Below are 22,644 nucleotides of genomic sequence, written 5' to 3'. Positions count from 1 at the left end.
CATATCTTCATGTTTAGATAATTATATTATGTGTTTGAATTTTTTTAGGTCTGTTTCATAGTCCAATTGTTTCTATGCCATCCAGCTTGTGAATACAGTTACTAGAAAACTTATTCGGCACAATCCTCCATTTGTCTCCAATGCACATAAAATCTCCATTTCATATCAACACTTTTTCTCCAATGCTAGATAAATGACCATACTGTGAAATATTAGTTCCATTGACTCCATTGTTTCTAATCCATCCACAGTTGTGAATACTCAATCCTCATTTTGGCTCCTCCCCACCAGGCTAGCCTGACCCCTTGGCCAAAGTGGTGGTGGACGGCACGGGCAATGCCATCTCACGGACACCGTGAGGAACACGCTGACCCAAGTGGAACACAAACATACACCTTGTAAGTCCCAGGGAAAGACTCTAAAAACTGTGGACCACCTTAGCCTATAACCCTTGTTCACATGTCTTCCTAGTTTCCAGCTGTCTCAGCCAGGGGAATTTATTCCTTTAGATCTTCAAACAAGTGCCTATGTAGGAAGTAGTAGCATAACCTCGTCCGCAGGAGAACGTCTGGCGTGTGGTATTGGACTAGGGGTCTGGAATTGGTGGACTCAAACTGTCATCTCCTGAAGAAACCCACTTTTATATAATGGATGCCAAAACACGACAACTGCTAACGCAACCTCCCCAATGTGACTATGGTTTTACAACGTATCACACTGTTCTGTTGTCATTGGACTAAGCTGTGGCGTCTAACCATCGTCTGCTATGAGAAGCGTGCGAGGAATGCGCAGGCTGACCCTCCTTCCGTGCATAATGTGGCAGGAACACCCACCATAAACCATTTGAGCCCTTTTAACTGGGCGGCTGCACGCTCACTCGTAAGGCTAGTCCTGAAATGGCACCCTGTTCCTATGTATGCACTTACTTTTGACTAAAGTCCTGGTCAAATGTAGTGCACTTTATAGTGAATAGGTGCATTGTCAGACGCAAACTCAGTCAACCATGCGACGTGTCGACTGAACTATGTTGACTGAAATAGCCATGTGTTTGTGAATGTTGACGCAGCAAGACTTACATTGCTCTTCTAAGGGAGTAATCGCCACCGGACCAAAGGACCTACTGCAATGGCGTTACAGGAGAGGGATGTAAAGGGAGGGAGCGGGATGGAAGAAAGCTAGACATGGGGAGAGAGGTGTGTGTTGGTGTGGTACAAAAAGCATTGGGAAACTATGCCAGAGATGTGGGTGTCTTGGCACCAAACCACAATCACAGATTGAAAATACAGGAATGTAGTTACATCATCAATAGGTCCCCAAGAAAGAAAAGAACAAAAAAACATAAGTTTGGCACTGCGCGGAAGCATATTTGCTAAGCTTGCCGCACAACAATGTAGATGTCTCTGTCCATCTCTCGCTGTGTAGTCCTATTTTTCTGTGTGTGTTTGCACACCTGCCCCCCCGCCATGCTTGTCTTCAAACACTCGCCTCTCCACTGGTCCTGGGGGAGTCTCCCCTGCCATGACCCCTGACCCCAGGGGCGTCTGTCACTAGGAAATGGCTGACATGACAAGTGAGCACAGTTACAGATGGAGCCTTCAAGCCCCAGCCTCAGCCTGTTGCTGGCAGGTTCCATTGCTCTCCCACACCTCCCTCCACACCAGGCCAAGCAAGTGCTCAGCAACACAGCCGATCCCAGCAGCCCCCTCTCTGTGGCGTCTGCTATGATGTAAAGCCCTCTGGACTAACAGACCATTACAGTTACTGCAGAATAACTCCCTTCAATCCGCCCTATGTGCCACATTCATGGAAAAGGTACTGGTGTGCGAAATACACCAATCCAAATGCTTTTGGTTTGAAATGCATGGGTTGAGTGTATGAGTGTACACTTGAAAGAAATAGGGCATCAGTCAAGGAGTGTGTGACACCCCATTTTACAGTGCTTGTGTACTGCAAAACAGGCTGAGTTTTGTCGTTGCAGTTTTCAACTAATAAGTCATTGATTTTGCAATTTACAGCGTAACTTATGTAGCTATACGTTGTAGCCAGAGGCCATTAAACCAGAAAAGAGAGGGCTGTCAAAAACATGTATTAGTTCAGACGGTGTTTGGAGCTTGAGGAGCATACATTCTGCCTCGCTCTGTTTTCATATCGGTGCGTTCTAGCGCCTGCAGCAGGCAGGCTGCATTAGAGAACTCCAGGGGGATGAGCTCCCAATGGATGCTAATGCACTGTATATCCCTTAGGCAAGCTAGGAGACGTCATGAATATGTAACAGGGTGTGTTTTAGAGCACAAGCGCCCGTAAGCGCTGTCGCTGCCCTCTTAGGAACCAATGTGGGTGAATATGTGACCCATTTTAGCTTTCATACTGTATGTTAGAGACCCTGATCGATTTATACAGTAGAAGGCGATATTTTCATATTTCTATAGAGAAGTTAATTGATACAATTGACGGTGTACTTTCAGAGGCCTGATTTGGAGTTTTCACCTTCACACTCCTCCTCTCACTGCACCGACCACGCTACCTCCTCACCAGCCTCCTCTCTCTCCCTACCCGGTTCCCTAATCGCTCGTGCCTCGCCGCCCAGGAAACCCAAGGCAGTGGCTGCCGTGCTGTCATCAGAAGGCAAGCTGGTTTCGCCAGCCGCCAGGGAGGAGTTGTGACGCGATGTCGTACTGTCTGGGCCGTTGATTTAGTCTAGATGTCTAATCTAGCCTCATTATTCTAACCCAGTCTGAGCTGGGAGACTGGCGTGACTGGGCACCAAAATGGCATGGACTAGATGTCTCCCATGTTTGCACCCCAGCTCACCACACCATTAGTCACAAACCAGTGAATTGGCTAACTTGCTGCATCATCAGCCTAGAAACTAAGCGGAAGGCCGGTTAAGCTGTTCCACCGAATGAGGTAAGGTTTGGAAATGAAAAATCTTGGGACTGGAGCTTACAATAGACTAGAGTGTGCCAAATTCTGAAGGAAACTATATTCCGAGATCTGATTGCCTATTTACACCCACTGAAATGAAAAGCTCTTCAGACTAGCTAGACTGAGGCTCTGCTAAAGTATTACTTACCATACTGTGGTATTATCAATATAGCTATAGCTAGCCGGTGCACGGACAAGTGGTTTTCTTCTCTCTCTTCTGTTTTTTTTTCCTCCTTACATTTGCTGCCGGTAAGCACTGTTCTAATCACGGCTCTACCTCCAAAGCCAGACTGCACTGGATTTCACAAATGCGTGTGGTGCGCGGCGCGCTTGGTGTGTGAACGTGTGTTTATCACGGTGTGGTGTGTGTACACGTGTTCTTCTCAATCATTTGACTGGGAAATTGGTTACCTGTCCTCATTTCAAGCCCCAACGCTAGTCACTGTCTGGTCTGCTCTCTCATTGCCCCTTAAACCCAGCCTGGTTTTGCAACACACAACACTCCAAATCATGTTGTTGGACACCATGCATTACCACCACGTGTAGAGGTGGAGTGGCTTGAGGTTTTGTGAAGCCTTTATCCAAATCTAGATCAGACAGCAGGTGGAAAATTTCAACCCACAATGCATGCAAGGCTTTTACATATGAAGAAGAGAAAAACAGATTAGATTTAATGTGCTTAGATTAAAGTTTTATTTCATTTCTGTCCATCACTCCTTTAAAAGACGGAACTATGCTAAAAAGACATACTCCTCAATGCAGCACTTCTATATCGTCCACAGACGTCCAGTTGCCAGTATATTAGTATCGATATTTGAGTGAACTGGTCTATTGACTAAAGGAGACCACTGTGGTGAGCAAATTTGAAAAACTGACTAGACAACCTCTTCCCACTCACTTTAACAGTTTGGCCATGGCATTTTCTATGTGCGCTCTGGGGAAACCCTTCTCCTGGAAATCCTTCATGATATATACGTACCCATGGAGGAGGGCTGAGTTGGCAGCAGTGTTGGGAAAGCCTGTAATTAGACCAAGTCAGTGTGTGTGTTACTGTAATGCTGTCTGTCTGGGAGACTGTGGGCAGGAAGAGAGAGGGAGACGAGGGGTTCTCCTCTCTCTGATTACAATGATGACTAGGCTGACCTTATAGCCAAACAAGCAGCTCTTCGTCGTCATCGTGGACAGTTGGGCACACTGTAATCAGAGTCATTAGACCCAGAACCCCTCCATACGTTCTGTGATGTGTCTTTGTGTACACAACTTGTTTCTTTAGTAGGTCATCCTCTTCGGTATGGTATGTATGTATGTGCAGGTGTGTGTATGAGATGTAGTCTCTCCCTATTAGCTTCAGCTGTTACCCTGGGATAATGACTCGGCCTCCAAAAGCACACTGATGGGCCTCAGTTTATAAGTGATGCATTTAAAGATTTAAAGATGCATATTAAAGCGACTACCTCGCTCACAGTTCACAACCACACACACACACCACACACACACACACACACACACACACAACACCACACACACACACACACACACACACACACACAGGTACATGTTGGTCTGTTTATGTATTTAGTGACTCATATGTAAAGGGACTGTGTCTCTATCATCCACAGGTACATTGGGAAGTCGACTCCGATCACCATCAGTGTGTGGAACCACGAAGAATATCACAAGAAGCAGGGGCCGGCTTCCGGGCTGTGTACGCCTCTTCCAACGCCAATCAACGCCTCAAAGACACCGGTTGTAAGTGTTGTGTGTGCGTTCAAGCATGTATTAGAGCAATAATTAATTTGTGCCGTGTACATTTTAGTAAATATGTATGTGAATGTGCTTTCACAGTGTGTGTGTCTGTCTAGCGTGGTCTGTCTAGTGTGAGACAGCAAAAAACCTCCCAACGATGACTCAAACCCAGACACACATTCCCCCCTGATTCATTCATTATTCCACTCCGAGTACGCAACGCATTGATCTGATTTATAGACCACATCAAAGGCAAGACAGGTTTCTGTCCTGCCACTTGCCTAGAAGGCCCTATTACTTACACACACACACACACACAACACACCACACACCTGCCAAACCCTATTGATTGACGTCCATCTGGGAGTCTGGCACTGTCGCTGCCCCGCTCTGCCCGCTCCTCCCTGGGTATCAGGTGCCAGTCTGGTGGGCTAGGGCACGGAGCTTGTTGGCGCTGCCTGGCCTCGTGAGACGGAATGCCATCGAGAGCGGGATAGGGGGCTCCTGGGAGTTGGGAGTCTCGCCCATGCCTGGCGGTGCCAGCTCAAACACACTCCTGGGGTTTCCACCTCTAGCGTGAAGGGAAAAACACACACACACACCCGGCCTGCTGTCTCTTCAGACACAGACTAACTGTATGTGAAGTAGGACGTGCTGTCTTCCCTTTTCTACTCTTGCAGTGACTGCTTCTTTATGAGTACTACTGGAAAGTCTATTTCCTTTGTTTTACCTGGCTTGTTAGCCGTTAGCTGCTGCATCAGACTGGGTCCCACCCCGGCTGCTAGCATTAGCAGTGAACAAACCGTAGTATAGAGCATTGCTTTTTCAGCCACGCTATAACAGTTAACGGTTAAAGATGCTAGCTAGGCTGTTAAAACTAGCTGTCTCCACTTACAGTATATTGCCTATGATATGATGTAGTCCTAATGTACATCTAACGCCCTACTTTCCTCACCCTCCGTCCTATAGTTATATCTGTATAACTATCTATACCACTCAGCGGTTTTCTCCTAAGTGGTGAGAGTCCTCTAGAACTTCGTCAGTCAGGACAGTGTGGGCACTGAAGCCAGTCAGTCAGTATGGTAGATGCTGCTGATTGTGGACAACAAGTGGACAAACAAGGGAGACAGGCTGTCGCCAAAGCACCAGTCCTCACATAACCTTGCCCCCGCCTGCCTGTCTGTCTGTGGTCCAGCCACCACAGTCTCTAGGGGCCTCTTCTTCTTCTGCTGCCGCCGCCGTTCCTAACAGTCTGGCCCGGTACAGCTCTCCAACTTCCTGTACTGCAACTTACCTGTAGCATCACACACACACGCACGGACACTAACCTCAGAGCCCTTGTCCTAGTTAGAATCCGAGCCTGCCATTTGTAACTTTTGTTGTCTTATTTTACCACAGTTTATGCTAAACTGCTTTTGGTGCGTCGTGATGGTGGACAGTATGTATAGAATGTATACATGGATCAATCATTTTAGCTGTTATATCGTCGCACGGTCTGGTGGCAAGACTTGTATACAGAGAGACGTATACTGTTGATACACTGGTAATTAAGCCTACATATGTGTGTATACAGTGGTCTTTTTTTTCGTGGTATAATTTGGTTCCCGTACCCTGTTATTCCCCTGCTCTTCCTCTTTCGTCTGAGCTGCCCCCCCCCCGTCGCCCTTTCCTTTAGTTTTTTAAATGCACCTCAGATGTTTGCAGGGCCAGGATACAGTTTTCACTTAGTCTCTTTTTTTTTTACTCCTCTGAAAGCTGCTTACTATTCCAGCCTTGTAACCCCTAGCCGTCCTGTTAGTCTAGACCACGTATCCGGAACAGATCCCCAATCCACAGTACAGTGCTGTCTGTCAGGAAGACACCCCCACCACCACCTGTCTCCCGTATGTCTGGAAACAAACCTAGGGGTGTGCTCTCACTTTCTGCTCCCCTGACCCAGACAAAGAGTTAGCTAATAGGAGCTGACATATGTCTAGGATGTTTTGGGATGAGTAGAGGGAGAGCACTATGGCTGATCTGGGATCAGGCTTAACCTGCACTGTGAAATGGAGACCCCTTTTTAGTGTAGGCCTCCTTCCTTTGGCTGACGTCTTGATCGTAGGCAGATTTGATGTGGTGTTCTGACTATCTTAGTCGTCATCCTGTTCATATTTCTCTTGTCGTCCAGGTATTCACGGTTTCTTCACCTCTGTTTTGAAGGGAAAGTGGTATGTTGTATGAGATTGTGTTTTAACCCTTATTTACCAGGTAAGTTGGGACTGAGAATGCATTCTTATTTAAAGCCAACAAGCTGGGGAATAGTTACAGGGGAGAGGAGGGGGGGATGAATGAGCCAATTTGTAAGCTGGGATGATTAGGTGGACATGATGGTATGAGGGCCAGATTGGGAATTTTAGCCAGAAACACCGGGGTTAACACCCCTACTCTATGATAGTGCCATGGGATCTTTAGTGACCACAGGGAGTCAGGACACCAGTTTAAATGCCCCTCCAAAAGATGGCACCCTACACATGGAAATGTCACAATTACTGCCCTGGGATCTTTTTTAAACCAGAGGTAAAGAGTGCTCCTACTGTCCCTCCAAACACCACTTCCAGCAGCATCTGGTCTCCCATCCCAGGGACCAACCCTGCTTAGCTTCAGAGGCAAGCCATCAGTGGATGCAGTAGTATGCTGCTGGCTGGTATGATGTTGCTCTTGTGGTGATGACATAGCAGTATTGTAATAGCAGTGTTTGTCTTGTGCTTACTCAATGCTAAGGCCAGGACAGATATAATTCCATTAAAGCTTTAGAAATTCCCTTGGGGAATAATAAGTTATCTTTTGCTCATTCAATTGTTCTCTTCTAACCCCACAGATCAGAGAGCTGGACCTGAACAAGCTGGGCCCCAATGACAACGACACAGTGAGAGGCCAATAGTTTGTGAGTACATCCTGTGCAGTGCTATGGACCGCACACAAGTACGCACACACAAAAAACACACTTTGGCCTGAGGAGCAGAGGTGTGGTTCTGTCTGACACAACCGCAGGTCTGGTGATGTTCGCCTACTATCATCGGACTGTCTGAAAGGAAGCCATGACTGTCTGAGTAGCTCGTCGTCTCGTTTCTAAGTTAAAACGCACCTTTGACCTCTTAGGTTCCACGGAGTCTGTTTGCACAACACAGACGGAGCTCTCTGGATCCGGTTGTCACAGTACTCTGGGTTTACCTCACCACACACTGCTTTTAGTGTTGGAGATCTTTTCCAGACTGTGACCTGACCAGGAAGAACTCTGAGCCCAGTTCACCTAGGTCGAGAGTTTCCCTTGGTCAGGTTACGATTAGGATAATTCTCATTCTTAGTTTATACAGCATTGCATGATATTGTCTAACTGCTGCTGTTGTCTCCTGTCTCAGTGAGTCTACAGTCCAGAGACCGTATCGGCACAGAGGCCCCGTGGTGGACTGCAGCCGTCTGTTTGATAATGATTTACCTGATGGGTTAGGCTTCCGGATGTTTCTTAGCTAAAGCTACTATTTATGTACCAGTTTGCATGTATCCAATAGAGAGGGCTCTGCATGGCCAATCCGGTGTCTGCGTTGGCCGTACAGCCTTTTAAGTCAGGGCATTCATACTTATTTCACTTTGTGTAGCAGAGCTGTTGAGCAGAACTGTTGTCAAGGAAGTGAGTTTGTGTTTATACAGGACATCCTCCCCACCTACCATCACCAGTCCTGTCAATGTTATACGGAACCCTCTGCGTTGTTTACAGAATTTGTGAGGGGCTCGATTTGGCCTTCTGCAAGCCGGATTGCCGGATCAAGCATAAATCAGCTATAGATTTACATCGTTTTCTTACGTAGTTATTTGTTATTGTATAAGGTTTAGCTTGAACGTTGATCTGAATCTGGTTGGAATAGGGGCATATTGAATCTGTTGTATAAAAAACAATTCTAATGCATATGAAATACTTGTTCCTTGGTCTGTTGCTCACTGTGTCTATCTTCCTGTGTGTCTGTCCGTCTGAATAGCTGGGAGGAGCGGAGAACAGCTCTGGTCGGATCCAGTACCTAACCACATCACACGCACCACGCAATGGGAGAGGCCCACCCGTACGTCAACACACACACACACACACACACACACACATACATACACCTACCTTTGCACCAGATGGAATCTCCCTCGGAAGCTACTGACCCTGGAGTGCAGCCAACATCCAGCAGACCGTTTGTTTCACACACTGAGTACCAAAGGTCAAATCCATCATCTGTAATTTACATAAATAGTCAGACATTCATAATAATACAACACATCATCAACCTCCCTCTTCACCTCTGGCCTGTTATTAGTCTATCTTCCTTACGTTGCCCTTAAAAAGGGCACCCAACCTCTCCCATCTAAGTCCTAAGGGAAACCGTGCTTATATGCACAACAACCTCAAGCTTGTCTGGTAGTATATTGTGCCTTGCTGCCCCAGAAAATTGGCCGTCCATGCACTATGTAAAAGGAAAAAACCAGTCACTGGGCAGCCTAATGAGTGAGTCCTATCAATTTCCTGAAAGGCTTCAGTCCCATAAATAGAGCCAGCAGGTTTGGCTTGGCCCACTTTCTCCTGGAACAACTGTTGCCTCCTTACTTGGCCCTGTATCAGTGGAGCCAATAGGGAGTAAGCAAACAAATAAATGACCCCTCTGGAGCTGGCCTTCTATTTTTCTTTAAGCGGGAGGGGTGTGCTGTGGATTGGGTTAGGGGAGAGAGGGTGGTTGAGGCAGGGTTAAAGCGGGGGGGGGGGGAGTTGTCGAAGGAGAACCAAGGCGTCAGCGGTCCTGGATGGCCAGACAAAGTGGTCTGGGGGAGTGGAGGGGGGCTCTCGTCTCCTCTCCTTTCTCGCTCCCTTTGACCAGTCATCTTATCATGTTGCTTTCCTGCCACTCTCATGGACTAGACTGCCACTGAGACACACACACAAGCAGGGGGACAAACAGTCTGACGCCGTCACACGTTTACACACACACACACACACACACACACACAAACAATACCCATCAAATGTGCACACTTTCTTAGATATTATTTCAACCCTTTGTGTCCCCCCCCCTTTCCAGGCCGGCGTCTGAGTACTCCAGCCCACGGCGGCCCCTCAGCTGTGTGGTGGATGAGAACACGCGGTCATGACACCCAACGGGCGGCCATCGTGTGCTGCCCAGCAGTGGCAGTGACCCGCGGGTCCAGGAGAGACCGTCCGCTCCCAGAGACACAGGAACTACATGAGCAGGACCCACCTCACACCCCGCCGCGACCTGCCAGAGGGATATGGTGAGACGCACACAAAACATACCGGCATACAAAGACCTGCACACAAACATGTACACTAACCACACACACACACACGTTCACATAACTAATGTATACACACTAATTTTCACACTGCCTGACCTGCCTAGAGGATATGGTGGTCAGGTGATGTGGTTACAGACACCACACACACACACACACACACACACTAGCCTACAAACCGCATGACCTACCCAAGGATATGGAGAGGGCAGAGGGACAGGGGTGCAGTCACACACAACACCTCTGCTTGACCTACCTAAGGGATATGTGTACAGGTTACTCATTATCGAGGAGAGAAGAGAGAGACACGCTTGCTCACTCAGCCAGCATGATATGCAAAGGCTTCTGTAAGCACAGTCATATGCTTACATAAACACACCTCAACTGACCTGACTCAGAGCTACAATGTCACACGAACACACACACACACGTACGCACACATGAACGCACACACTGTAATTATCAATGAAAGGAATTCATGGACCCTGCAGTATCCATGTACAGTTGAAGTCCGAAGTTTACATACACTTAGGTTGGAGTCATTAAAACTTGTTTTTCAACCACTCCACAAATTTCTTGTTAATCGCTTCTCTCTCCCGGATCCGGGATCCTCCTCATCAAAAAGCTGACTAGCATAGCCTAGCCTAACGGGACAGGGATATCATATAATTTCATGAAATCACAAGTCCAAATACAGCAATGAAAGATAAACATCTTGTGAATCCAGCCATCATTTCCATTTTTAAAAGTTTTTACATCGAAAATACTATGTATTTTATATTAGCTCACCACAATAGCCAAACACACAACGCCATTGTTTCACCATGTTTCCACCGCATAGGTAGCTTTCACAAAACCACAAATTAGAGATAAATATAATCACTAACCTTGAAACAACTTCATCAGATGACAGCTTATAACATCATGTTATACAATACATTTATGTTTTGTTCGAAAAGGTGCATATTTGAGGTATAAATCGTAGTTTTACATTGCAGCCACCATCACAAATGCACCAAAACAGCCAGAATAATTACAGAGAGCAACTGAAATACAAAATACTCATCATAAAACATTTTATGAAAATACATGGGTGTACAGCAAATGAAAGATAAACATATTGTGAATCCAGCCATATTTCCGTTTAAAAAAAAAAAGTGTTTTCAGCGAAAACACAATATATATTTTCTATTAGCTCACCACAATAGCCAAACACACAACGCCATTTATTCACCGCCAACATAGCTTTCACCAAAACCAGCAAAGAATAAAACGATCACTAACCTTTGGACAACTTCATCAGATGACAGTCTTACAACATCAGTTATACAATACATTTATGTTTGTTCGAAAATGTGCATATTTAGAGCTGCAAATCGTGGTTTACTTTGTGAATACGTAGCCACATGCACCAAATGTCCGGAGATATTTTGGACAGTCACCTAATCTAACCAAAGAACTCATCATAAACTTTACTAAAAAAAATACATGTTATACAGCAAATTGAAAGTACACTGGTTCTTAATGCAACCGCTGTGTTAGATTTTAAAAAATAACTTTAGTACAACATACAGCATGCAATATTGTGAGACAGCGCCCTACAATTCTCCGCCTTGTTGGAGCCAACATAAAACACAAAAATACGAAATAACATCATAAATATTCTCTTACCTTTGTTGATCTTCCATCAGAATGTTGTGCAAGGAGTTCTAGTTCCAGAATAAATCATTGTTGGTTTAGAATGTCCATTTCTTCTGTCGAGTTAGCTACTTTGGCTAGCCATGTGGAGCTCACGTGTCCAAGAAATGTTGCGCATGGAACGAAAATTCCAAAAGTCCCAATAAACGTTGAATAACTGGTCAAACTCGGTTGAAATATCCTACTTTATGATGGTTTTTCTCATATGTATCCAATAAAATCAGAGCCGGAGCATTTCGTCGTGTAAACCGAACGCATTTCAGAAGACAATGTTAGTCCCTGTGCGCAGCTGACTACTGACAAAAGAGCGGACCTGTCACTCCAAAAGCTCTCATTCGGCCTCACATCAAGCTAGACACCCCATTCAACCTTCTACTGCCTGTTGACATCTAGTGGAAGGCGTATGAAGTGCATACAGATCCATAAATATAAGCCAGTTGAATAGGCAGGCCTGCACAGAGCCCCATTTTCAGATTTTTACTTCCTGTTTGGAAGTTTGCTGCCAAATGAGTTCTGTTGTTACTCACAGATATAATTCAAACAGTTTTAGAAACTTCAGAGTGTTTTCTATCCAATAGTAATAATAATATGCATATTGTATGATCTAGAACAGAGTACGAGGCCGTTTAATTTGGGCACGATTTTTTCCCAAAGTGAAAACAGCACCCCCTATTAACAAAAAGTTAACAAACTATATTTTTGGCAAGTCGGTTAGGACATCTACTTTGTGCATGACACAAGTCATTTTTCCAACAATTGTTTACAGACAGATTATTTCACGTATAATTCACTGTATCGCAATGCTAGTGGGTCAGAAGTTTGCATACACTAAGTTGACTGTGCCTTTAAACAGCTTGGAAAATTCCAGAAAATGATGTCATGGCATTAGAAGCTTCCTATAGGCTAATTGACATAATTTGAGTCAATTGTGGATGTATTTCAAGGCCTACCTTCAAACTCAGTGCCTTTTTGCTTGACATCATGGGAAAATCAAAAGAACTCAGCCAAGACCTCCGGAAAAAAAATGGTAGACCTCCACAAGTTTGGTTCATCCTTGGGAGCAATTTCCAAACGCCTGAAGGAACCACGTTCATCTGTACAAACAATAGTACGCAAGTATAAACACCATGGGACCACGCAGCCGTCATACCGCTCAGGAAAGAGATGTGTTCTGTCTCTTAGTCTTATATGGACATAACCTGAAAGGCCGCTCAGCAAGGAAGAAGCCAATGCTCTAAAACCGCCATAAAAAAAACTGACTGTGGTTTGCAACTGCACATAGGGACAGATCATACTTTTTTGGAGAAATGTCCTCTGGGCTGATGAAACAAAAATAGAACTGTTTGGCCATAATGACCATTGTTATGTTTGGAGGAAAAAGGGGGATGCTTGCAAGCCGAAGAACACCATCCCAACCGTGAAGCACGGGGGTGGCAGCATCATGTTGTGGGGGTGCTTTGCTGCAGGTGGGACTGGTGCACTTCACAAAATAGATGGCATCATGAGGAAAATGATGTGGATATATTAAAGCAACATCTCAAGACATCAGTCAGGAAGTTAAAGCTTGGTCCAAATGGGTTTTCCAAATGGACAATGACCCCAAGCATACATCCAAAGTTGTGGCAAAATGGCCAACAAGGACAACAAGTCAAGGTATTGGAGTGGCCATCACAAAGCTCTGACCTCAATCCTATAGAACATTTGTGGGCAGAACTGAAAAAGRGTGTGCGAGCAAGGAAGCCTACAAACCTGACTGTTACACCAGCTCTGTCAGGAGGTATGTGCCAAAATTCACCCAACTTATTGTGGGAAGCATGTGGAAGGCTACCCAAAACGTTTGACCCAAGTTAAACCATTTAAAGGCAATGCAACCAAATACGAGTTGAGTGTATGTAAACTTCTGACCCACTGGGAATCTTTATTTATTTTTTATTTCACCTTTATTTAACCAAGTAGGCTAGTTAAATAGCTTAAATAAATCATTCTCTCTACCTTTATTCTGATATTTCACATTCTTAAAATAAAGTGGTGATCCTAACTGACCTAKGACAGGGAATTTTTACTAGGATTAAATGTCAGGCATTGTGAAAAACTGAGTTTAAAACTATTTGGCTAAGGTGTATGTAAACTTCCGACTTCAACTGTAGCAGCGTAATACCAGGGCAAACATGGCTTTATCAGCCTTTGAGAGGGTAGTACAACAATCTCCTTGCTGCTACAACCACAGCCTTCACCCCTCCTTCCCTCTCCCCCTCCCTGTCTCTCTAGATCCCTCTGTCCCTCCCTCTCTCTCCTTCCTTTCCTCCCTCCCTCTCTCAGCTTCCCTCTTCCCACAGCACCACATCATGACAGCTGCAATCAGCGCAGGCTGTGTTTTCAAGGCCCCTCTTCTCTCCTCACCCCTCTTCTCCTCTCTTCCCCATGTTTATGAACACTTCCCAGCGCTCCAAAGTGTTCTCGCAGTGCCGAGTGATATTCCCACAAAGGAGAGACGGAGAGGGGGAGCGAGCCAAAGAGGGGGGGAGCGTTTGAGGGGAAGGGAGCGAAAGAACATTTCCCCCATGTGGAGGACAGGAAAGGGTGCATTCGAGGGGAACTGGTTTTCATTTGGGTGTTTTTGGTCAACCCCACGTCTGTACAGCCTCAGTCTTGTATACATTATACATGCAGATGGAACGTATTACATACATTATGCAATATGATTTAAGTATTACAGGCTGGTGGTTGCTAGGCTGTTGCTATAGATTGCAGCTATTTCAAGCACCCCAAGCACACAGTGTTGGACCAGTTTGACTTTCACAACCAGAGACCAACACACAATTAAATGATGTATTTAATAGCTTATTTGCTCGTAGTCTCATCCGCCAGCCAATTCTCTCTCTCTCTGTATATATGGTAGCGGTTAGCCTGAGGACGAGATTCATTTGATAGGGACAGATACAATTAAAAACATTGACATGTCGGATGTCAACAGTCGAGTGTATTGCACCATTATTTAATATGCTGTAGCAAAACACTGATTTACAACGCCAGCCCACCAGTCACCACAATCTCCCTGTTCTGTGGAAGTTCCCCATCCTCTATTTCTACCTCCTATTTTAATATACAACACAACTTGGCAAGTTCATAAATGATGAGTATGTACCGAGTATACCAAACATTCGTCGGGGCAGGGACTCTACAAGGTGTCGAAAGCGTTCCACAGGGATGCTGGCCCATGGTGACTCCAATGCTTCCAACAGTTGTGTCAAGTTGGCTGGATGTCCTTTGGGTGGTGGACCATTCTTGATACACACGGGGAACTGTTGAGCGTGAAAGACTCAGCTGCGTTGTAGTTCTTGACACAAACCGGTGCGCCTGGCACCTGCTACCATACCTCGTTCAAAGGCACCTACATTTTCCATTTTGCCCAGTCACCCTCTGAATGGTACACATACACAATCCATGTCTGAATGCTTAAAAAAATCCTCCTTTAACCTGACTCCTCCCCTTCATCTACACTGTTTTGAAGTGGATTTAACAAGTGACATCAATAAGGGATCATAGACCGACCAGGTGAAATGATAGGTTATGTCCTGGAATGTTTTGTAGACTCAGTGTATATCTCCTGCAGAGCTCTTGGGCATCTGTGTTGAACTGCATAAACTCAAGGCTCAACACAGAGCTCTGTAGAAGAACTGAACCAGAGTCTGTGAAGGAAATGATAATGGTGGTGATGAATGCCATTCAGTTAGAATGGCGGTGATCCATGCCCCTGAAAATGCCCAATATTCTTGGCAGAGATGACTCACTTAAGGCCAGAGGGCGTTTTTCTCCTTCGACTCAGTCAGTGACTCTGACCAGTTGGGTGGAACTGAGGGAGTGCGAGGTGAGAGAGCTGGGTGGAATATGTGTTGTGGTGTCGGAAGGAAATCGGCGTTAATGGGGATGAATGAGGGACAACATGTGCATGCACGAGGCGCGCACACACACACACACACACACACACACACACACACACCCCCACACACCCAGTGCCCTGTCGCCGTCAGTGCACTCATACTGGGTGGTTCACGCTGGTGTCCTGTCCAGATGTTTGGAACATAAATACTAATTTGTGTGCCGTTTAAGTTGAGAGAATTGAAGAACAAAAGGGTGTGCCATTTAAGATTGCCTCCGCTTTTCTCACGCCGTTGTCTTTATGTGCCCCCCCCCCCCCACAGAGCAAAGAACCACGCAGCAGGGCCAGGTGTACTTCCTCCACACCCAGACGGGCGTCAGCACATGGCACGACCCCCGAGTGCCCAGGTACACACTGCTATGAACACACACACACTCACCTCCATCTCTCTCTGTCTCTCTCTCAATTCAATTTGCTTTATTGACATGAGGTAATAAAGCTTACTTTGGAGATTTACAATATTAACATATTATTAACATTATATTATTATCATCTCCGATGTTTTGCGATCGATCCAACTCTGTTGAGTTGAATGCCTCTGGGATGTCCTTTTTCTACTTGGAAGAAAAGATTTGTTGTGTACTTAGAAAATACAATTTGCACTTTGACAACAATAATGAGGGGTCAAAATAGCCATACGTAAAGCAATCTGTCGCTGTCACTCCCTCTCTCGCTCTCTCTCCTTCACACTGACTAAACTTTGACAATTGACCTTTCACAGACCTTTTTGTCTTCCGGGTCATAAAGGCATTCAATGTCCATTTTCTTCTTGTCCAACTGAATGGGTTAAATGTCAGCGCATTTAATCCAACCACCCTGAATCAGAGAGGTGCTGGGGGCTGCCAATCGACATCCATGGCGCCCGAGGAACAGTGGGCAGAACGGCAGATTTTTACCTTGTCAGCTTGGGGATTCGATCCAGCAACCTTCCAGTTACTGGTCCAACGCTCTAACCACTAGGCTACCTGCCGCCCTGACCTTTCCTCACCTCCTGAGTATTTCTTGTTCATTGATGTGCTAATACACACACACACACACCGATTTATGCCAAATAATGAACTTATCAATGTCTTGGTCTTCAGAGATTCAATGTCCTTAAGATTCAACCTTGAATCATGGTCATTTGGCCCAGAACGAGTTACAAACACCCATTATGTAATGAAACAGTTTAGCCAGGCATGTGCAGACTGCTTTAGCGATGAGTCCTTAGTGGACAGTTAATACATCCCACTTCAGGGTTTTAGGTTTCAACAGAAAAGAATGTAGGTCTATGGGGGAGTAGAGACCGATAGGGAGTTTTTGGAATTTATTCAAGTGTTTTCTCAGATGTTTTGCGATCGATCCAACTCTTTTGAGTTGAATTTAGGAATGCCTCTGGGGTGTCCTTTTTATACTTGGAGAAAAGATTTGTTGTGTACTTAGAAAATACAATTTGCACTCAATAATCCTACCTAACTGGTAGAATAGAGATGGCTAACAGTGACTGTTTACAAGTCGATTTGTACTATAATAGCCTGGTTCTTACACTATAAAAGATAATATACTCTCATTAACCTAGATGATTAATACTCAATAAAGTATAATGATGATAATAGTAGTAAATACTGTATTATTATGCTCATTGTGTTATACCCTTGTTGTTTTAGCACCCTAGGTTGAGTGAGCGATGGGTTTACGTGGTTATGGTTTAGTTGTCTTCACGGTCTCCTGTGGTCCTATTTTCATGCCCAGGGATCTGAGCAACGTCAACTGTGAGGAGCTGGGTCCTCTGCCGCCGGGCTGGGAGATCCGCAACACGGCAACGGGYCGCGTCTACTTTGTGGACCACAACAACCGAACCACGCAGTTCACCGACCCGCGCCTCTCCGCCAACCTCCACCTGGTCCTCAAGTGAGTGCAAACGCTGTCACCGTTCAGGCTGTGACCTTAGACTCGAGCTGGGCTCTTTACTGTTAATCTAGTGGTCTACTCCGAGGTTATGCCTTTGTAGCTGAAAACACTGTGTTTGCTTATTTTCTAGATCACAGTAAAATATCATGGTAGCAAAAATGCAGAGGAAGCGTTCTACCTGCTGCTAGTGAATCCATCTGCTGTGTGATGGCGTCAAATCTTTTTGTCCCATTTTATATCACTGTTGGTTTGTTGCTCTCTCCCTCTTTTCCTCCCTAGTCCAAACGGCCCTGGTCCAAACGGTTCCCGCGTGGCCATGGAGAGCCAGAGCCAGAACACTAACCTCAGGTAACCCTCCTCCCTATACATACATACATACATACATACATACATACATACATACATACATACATACATATACACACACACCACACTTCAGGGGTGACAAACAACAACACTGACACACACCCCTCAACCAGACACACGTGTGTGCAAACTCAGCAACCTTTCACCATACTTACATACACACACAGACATCACGACAGCAGCGTAAGACGCAGACTGAAAAAAATGCTGACGTGTGACCCTACCGGTGGGCCGTCTGTGTGTGTAGCTTCGCCACTGTTGATTTTCACAGATGCCATTCAGGTTCACTAAACATGCGCACACACACTCCTGGCTGTCTGTGCGCAAACAGTCTGTCAGCGCGCTGCCTCAGCTGAACCTCAGGTATGCCATGAAAGGCCTCTGGGCTGGATCTGGGGTCAGGGCTGGAGCCATTCCACTACAGAGGAAACTCAATGTAATGTGGATCAGATGCTGCTAGGCTAGTCCTCTCTCTGCAGTAAGCAGGTGTGTGTGTGTTGTGCGGGCATGCCGGTACCCCCCCCCCCCCCCCCCCCCCCCCCCCCCCCCCCCCCCCCCCCCCCCCCCCCCCCCCCCCCCCCCCCCCCCCCCCCCCCCCCCCCCCCCCCCCCCCCCCCCACCCCCCCCCCCCCCCCCCCCCCCCCCCCCCCCCCCCCCCCCACACACCGAGAAGCTGTTCAAACACCAGCCGTGTACCGTGCGCCTCAGTGGAACAGTCCAGTTACCACGCTATTACCCACGCTGCTTTGCACACAGTAAGGTGGACACGGAGGGAGCAGGTGAAGGGCAGTAGCTAAACCCAGTTGGGAATGAGGTAAATCTAAGCTATGATACAGGGACTTTGTGTTTCTGGTCTTACATAAAGAATGTGTCATTTTCTTTTAGTAAGAAAACATTTTTTTTTATAAGAATTCTCAGTTGAAACCTTTGCAATAACGGCGCTTGGCACGAGATGCGTGTTTGTGAAATCAACATCTGGTCATTCGGCACAAATAGTATCCATATGTGTCAAAATGGCCCCCGGTAGTGGAGCTAGCTTTGTGAGTTTGGTGTTAGTTATTTTATTAGGATCCCCATTAGCAGTTGCAAAAGCAACAGCTACTCTTCCTGGGGTCCACTCCACACAAAACATGAAACATAATACAGAATGACGTAATACAGAACATCATTAGACAAGAACAGCTCAACGACAGAACTACATACATTTTTAAAAAGGCACACGTAGCCTACATTATCAATGCATACACACAAACTATCTAGGTCAAATAAGGGAGAGGCGTTGTGTGCCGTGAGGTGTTGCTMTATCTGTTTTTTGAAACCAGGTTTGCTGTTTATTTGAGCAATATGAGATGGAAGGAAGTTCCATGCAATAAGGGCTCTATATAATACTGTAAGTTTCCTTGAATTTGTTCTGGATTTGGGGACTATGAAAAGACCCCTGGTGGCATGTCTGGTGGGGTAAGTGTGTGTGTCAGAGCTGTGTGTAAGTTGACTATGCAAACAATTTGGGATTTTCAACACAATGTTTCTTATAAAAAGAAGTGATGCAGTCAGTCTCTRCTCAACTCTTAGCCCTCAGATTACAATTAAGAGCTAAACGTGCCGCTCTGTTCTGGGCCAGCTGCGGCTTAACTAGGTCTGTCCTTGCAGCACTGGTCCACACAATTGGACAATAATCAAGATTAGACGAAACTAGAGCCTGCAGAACTTGCTTTTTTGGAGTGTGGTGTCAAAAAAGCAGAGCATCTCTTTATTACGGCTAGACCTCTCCCCATCTTTYCAACCATTGAATCTATATGTTTTGACCATGACAGTTTACAATCTAAGGTAACACCAAGTAATTTAGTCCCCTCAACAGCCACACCATTCATTACCAGATTCTGCTGAGGTCTAGCACTTAAGGAATGATTTGTACCAAATACAATGCTCTTAGTGTTAGAGATGTTCAGGACCAGTTTATTACTGACCACCCATTCTAAAACAGACTGCAATTCTTTAAAGGGTTTCAGTGACTTCATTAGCTGTGTTTGCTGATGTGTGTATGGTTGTATCATCAGAATACATGGAGACACATGCTTTGTTTAATGCCAGTGGTAGGTCATTGGTAAAAATAGAAAAGAGTAGAGGGCCTAGAGAGCTGCCCTGCGGCACACCACACTTTACATGTTTGACATTAGAGACGCTTCCATTAAAGAAAACCCTTTGAGTTCTATTAGATAGATGGCTCTGAATACACGATATGGCAGAGGTTGAAAAGCCGTAACACATACGTTTTCTCAACAACAGGTTATGGTCAATAATATCGAAGGCTGCACTGAAATCTAACAGTACAGCTCCCACAATCTTATTATTATCAATTTATTTCAACCAATCATCAGTCATTTGTGTCAGTGCAGTACATGTTGAGTGCCCTTCTCTATAAGCATGCTGAAAGTCTGTTGTTAATTTGTTTACCGAGAAATAGCATTGTATTTGGTCCAACACAATTTTTTCCCAACAGTTTGCTAAGAGCTGGCAGCAAGCTTATAGGTCTGCTGTTACGCTGATGCACAACACTGTCTTATTCCCTTTTGAGGGCAAGATTTGCAGCACTCTGAAAGAAGCTGCTTTGGCTATGTATAGGCCTTTCTTGTACCTCAAAGTGTGTTACACCACTAGTCACTACTATATCGTATTCTAGTGTTTTAGTGCTGTTTAGTATTTTTACAAAAGACTGTTAGAGAGCGGTCTGTATAGCTGTGTAAGTAGATACGAGTATGGTTTTAAGCACCTGTGTGTGTGTGCTGATCACAGGTTGTGTGTGTGTGCTGATCACAGGTTGTGTGTGTTACTATTCTCCTCAGATGGCAGTTAGTCAAGAGCCAATTGTCTCTCCCTGGAATTTAACCCCCAGACTACTTGTGTACATTCCATTTAAACAAGGCTACAATTCGGCAACATTTCTTCTACCCCCTCAGTCAACACACTTTCTATGAAGACAACATTTCTTCACCCCCTCAGTCAGCACACTTCTATGAAGACAACATTTCTTCCACCCCCTCAGTCAGCACACTTCTATGAAGACAACATTTCTTCCACCCCTCAGTCAGCACACTTCTATGAAGACAACATTTCTTCCACCCCTCAGTCAGCCACACTTCTATGAAGACAACATTCTTCCACCCCCTCAGTCCAGCACACTTCTATGAAGACAACATTTCTTCCACCCCCTCAGTCAGCACACTTCTATGAAGACAACATTTCTTCCACCCCCTCAGTCAACACACTTCTATGAAGGCAACATTTTCTTTATTTTATTGCTTTGTTGTCACTCGCACAATCGTGTTTTATTGGGTATTAAAGGCACTTAGCAGAACACGGACATCTTGTTTGATTGCTGTCTGGTTCTCAGCCGGAACTATAAACAGTCCGTACCGACTGACAACAGGCAAGTAAACAGGCAAAGTGAGACCAGATGATGCAGCTGATGTGTCTGATGGAGATGTTCACACTGTCTGGGGAGGAGAGTGAGCTATCTGGGACCGGAAGGGTGGACCCAGTGTGTGTGTGAACCCTGTTTATGAATTGAGTGTGTGTGTTTGCACAATTATGTGTTTATGATTGTGTGTGTGCGCGTGTGTCACCCCCTCCAAACATTGAGGTCTCCCCTGGCTCCAGTAACACCCCTACTGGCCCATCCCAGAAAGCTTTGCTCGAAGCTGCTGGAAAACATATTAGCTAGCTAGCCTAGCGGTGCTGCAGCCAGGCCTGGCCTGCCATCAGCAGCACATCTGTCTTCGATCAGCCCCAGGATTTCAGAATATTTCACCCAACAACCGCCGTGGCCCATGCTTGATAAATGTTTTTCGCCGGGATTCCTCGGGCCATTTAAGTTTGTCAGAGAGGACATGCTGTTGATGATGACCTCACGATAAGTGTTACCTCGCTGTTAGAGACAGTGTGGTGACAGTATGCTGTGTTGCAGTGTGTGACCCTTAGAACGGTAACGGAGCCCATACTTAATGTTCCTTTGGTTTTTGATTGAGGTTTCGAGTTCTTATTTGATTCCATGTAAGGCAAAGGTAGGAAAATAGCCTGACCACTTATTGGTGTTTTAACATAGGATGTTATRGCTAAGTTGTCACACTTTACCGGGTTGAAAATAAGTTGGAAAGGAAGGAATTCAATGCATAGTTGTATACCAGAGCGAGGGAGAGATTTASAGAATGAGAGAGAGAGAAAGGAGGATGTGGAAGGAGAGGAATGTGAGTTATGCGCCAAAGTGCAGACTACTGTTCTGCAATGAGGTTCCTCTCTTCTCGCTCTTCTTCTCTCTCCCGCTCTCCTCTTTCTCCGCCTCTCTCTCGCTCTCTCCTTCGCGCGCTCTCTCCTGTAGTGGAGAGAGAGCGAGAGGAGGAGAGGAGTAGAATAGTAAGGGGTAGAATGAGATGTGATTTGTGAGAGAGAGAGGTGTGATTGGATGTGGAGGAAAGGGAGAGGAAGTAAATGAAAGAGAGTAATGGAGAAGAGTAGAAAGATGGCGAGATGAATTCATTTGAATCCGATAATCATAGAGACTGTGAGAAGACAGACTAGGCCACTGCTAGTGGTTTGGTGGTCGGCAGGATAGAAAAATAACCGTTAGAATAGAGAAAATGAATTAATTTCTATGATCGGATGGAGTGGCATTTACCTGCTGTTCTGTCAACGCAGCACCGACCCGTTTATATTTGACTGGCTGGTTGCTGGTTCCAAGACTGCTAGACATGTCTCATACA

At 45.6% G+C, this 22,644-nt stretch overlaps 1 pseudogene; it reads left to right on the top strand.

The window, feature by feature from the left end:
- LOC111953074 (E3 ubiquitin-protein ligase SMURF2-like) overlaps positions 1 to 22,644 on the top strand; it is an 80,377-nt pseudogene that overhangs the window by 43,722 nt on the left and 14,011 nt on the right.

The sequence above is a fragment of the Salvelinus sp. IW2-2015 genome, linkage group LG1 (genome assembly GCF_002910315.2).
Source record: "Salvelinus sp. IW2-2015 linkage group LG1, ASM291031v2, whole genome shotgun sequence".
NCBI lineage: Eukaryota > Metazoa > Chordata > Actinopteri > Salmoniformes > Salmonidae > Salvelinus > Salvelinus sp. IW2-2015.
Note: the sequence above shows the minus strand (reverse complement) of the source record. Positions and strands in the feature narration are given on the sequence as shown.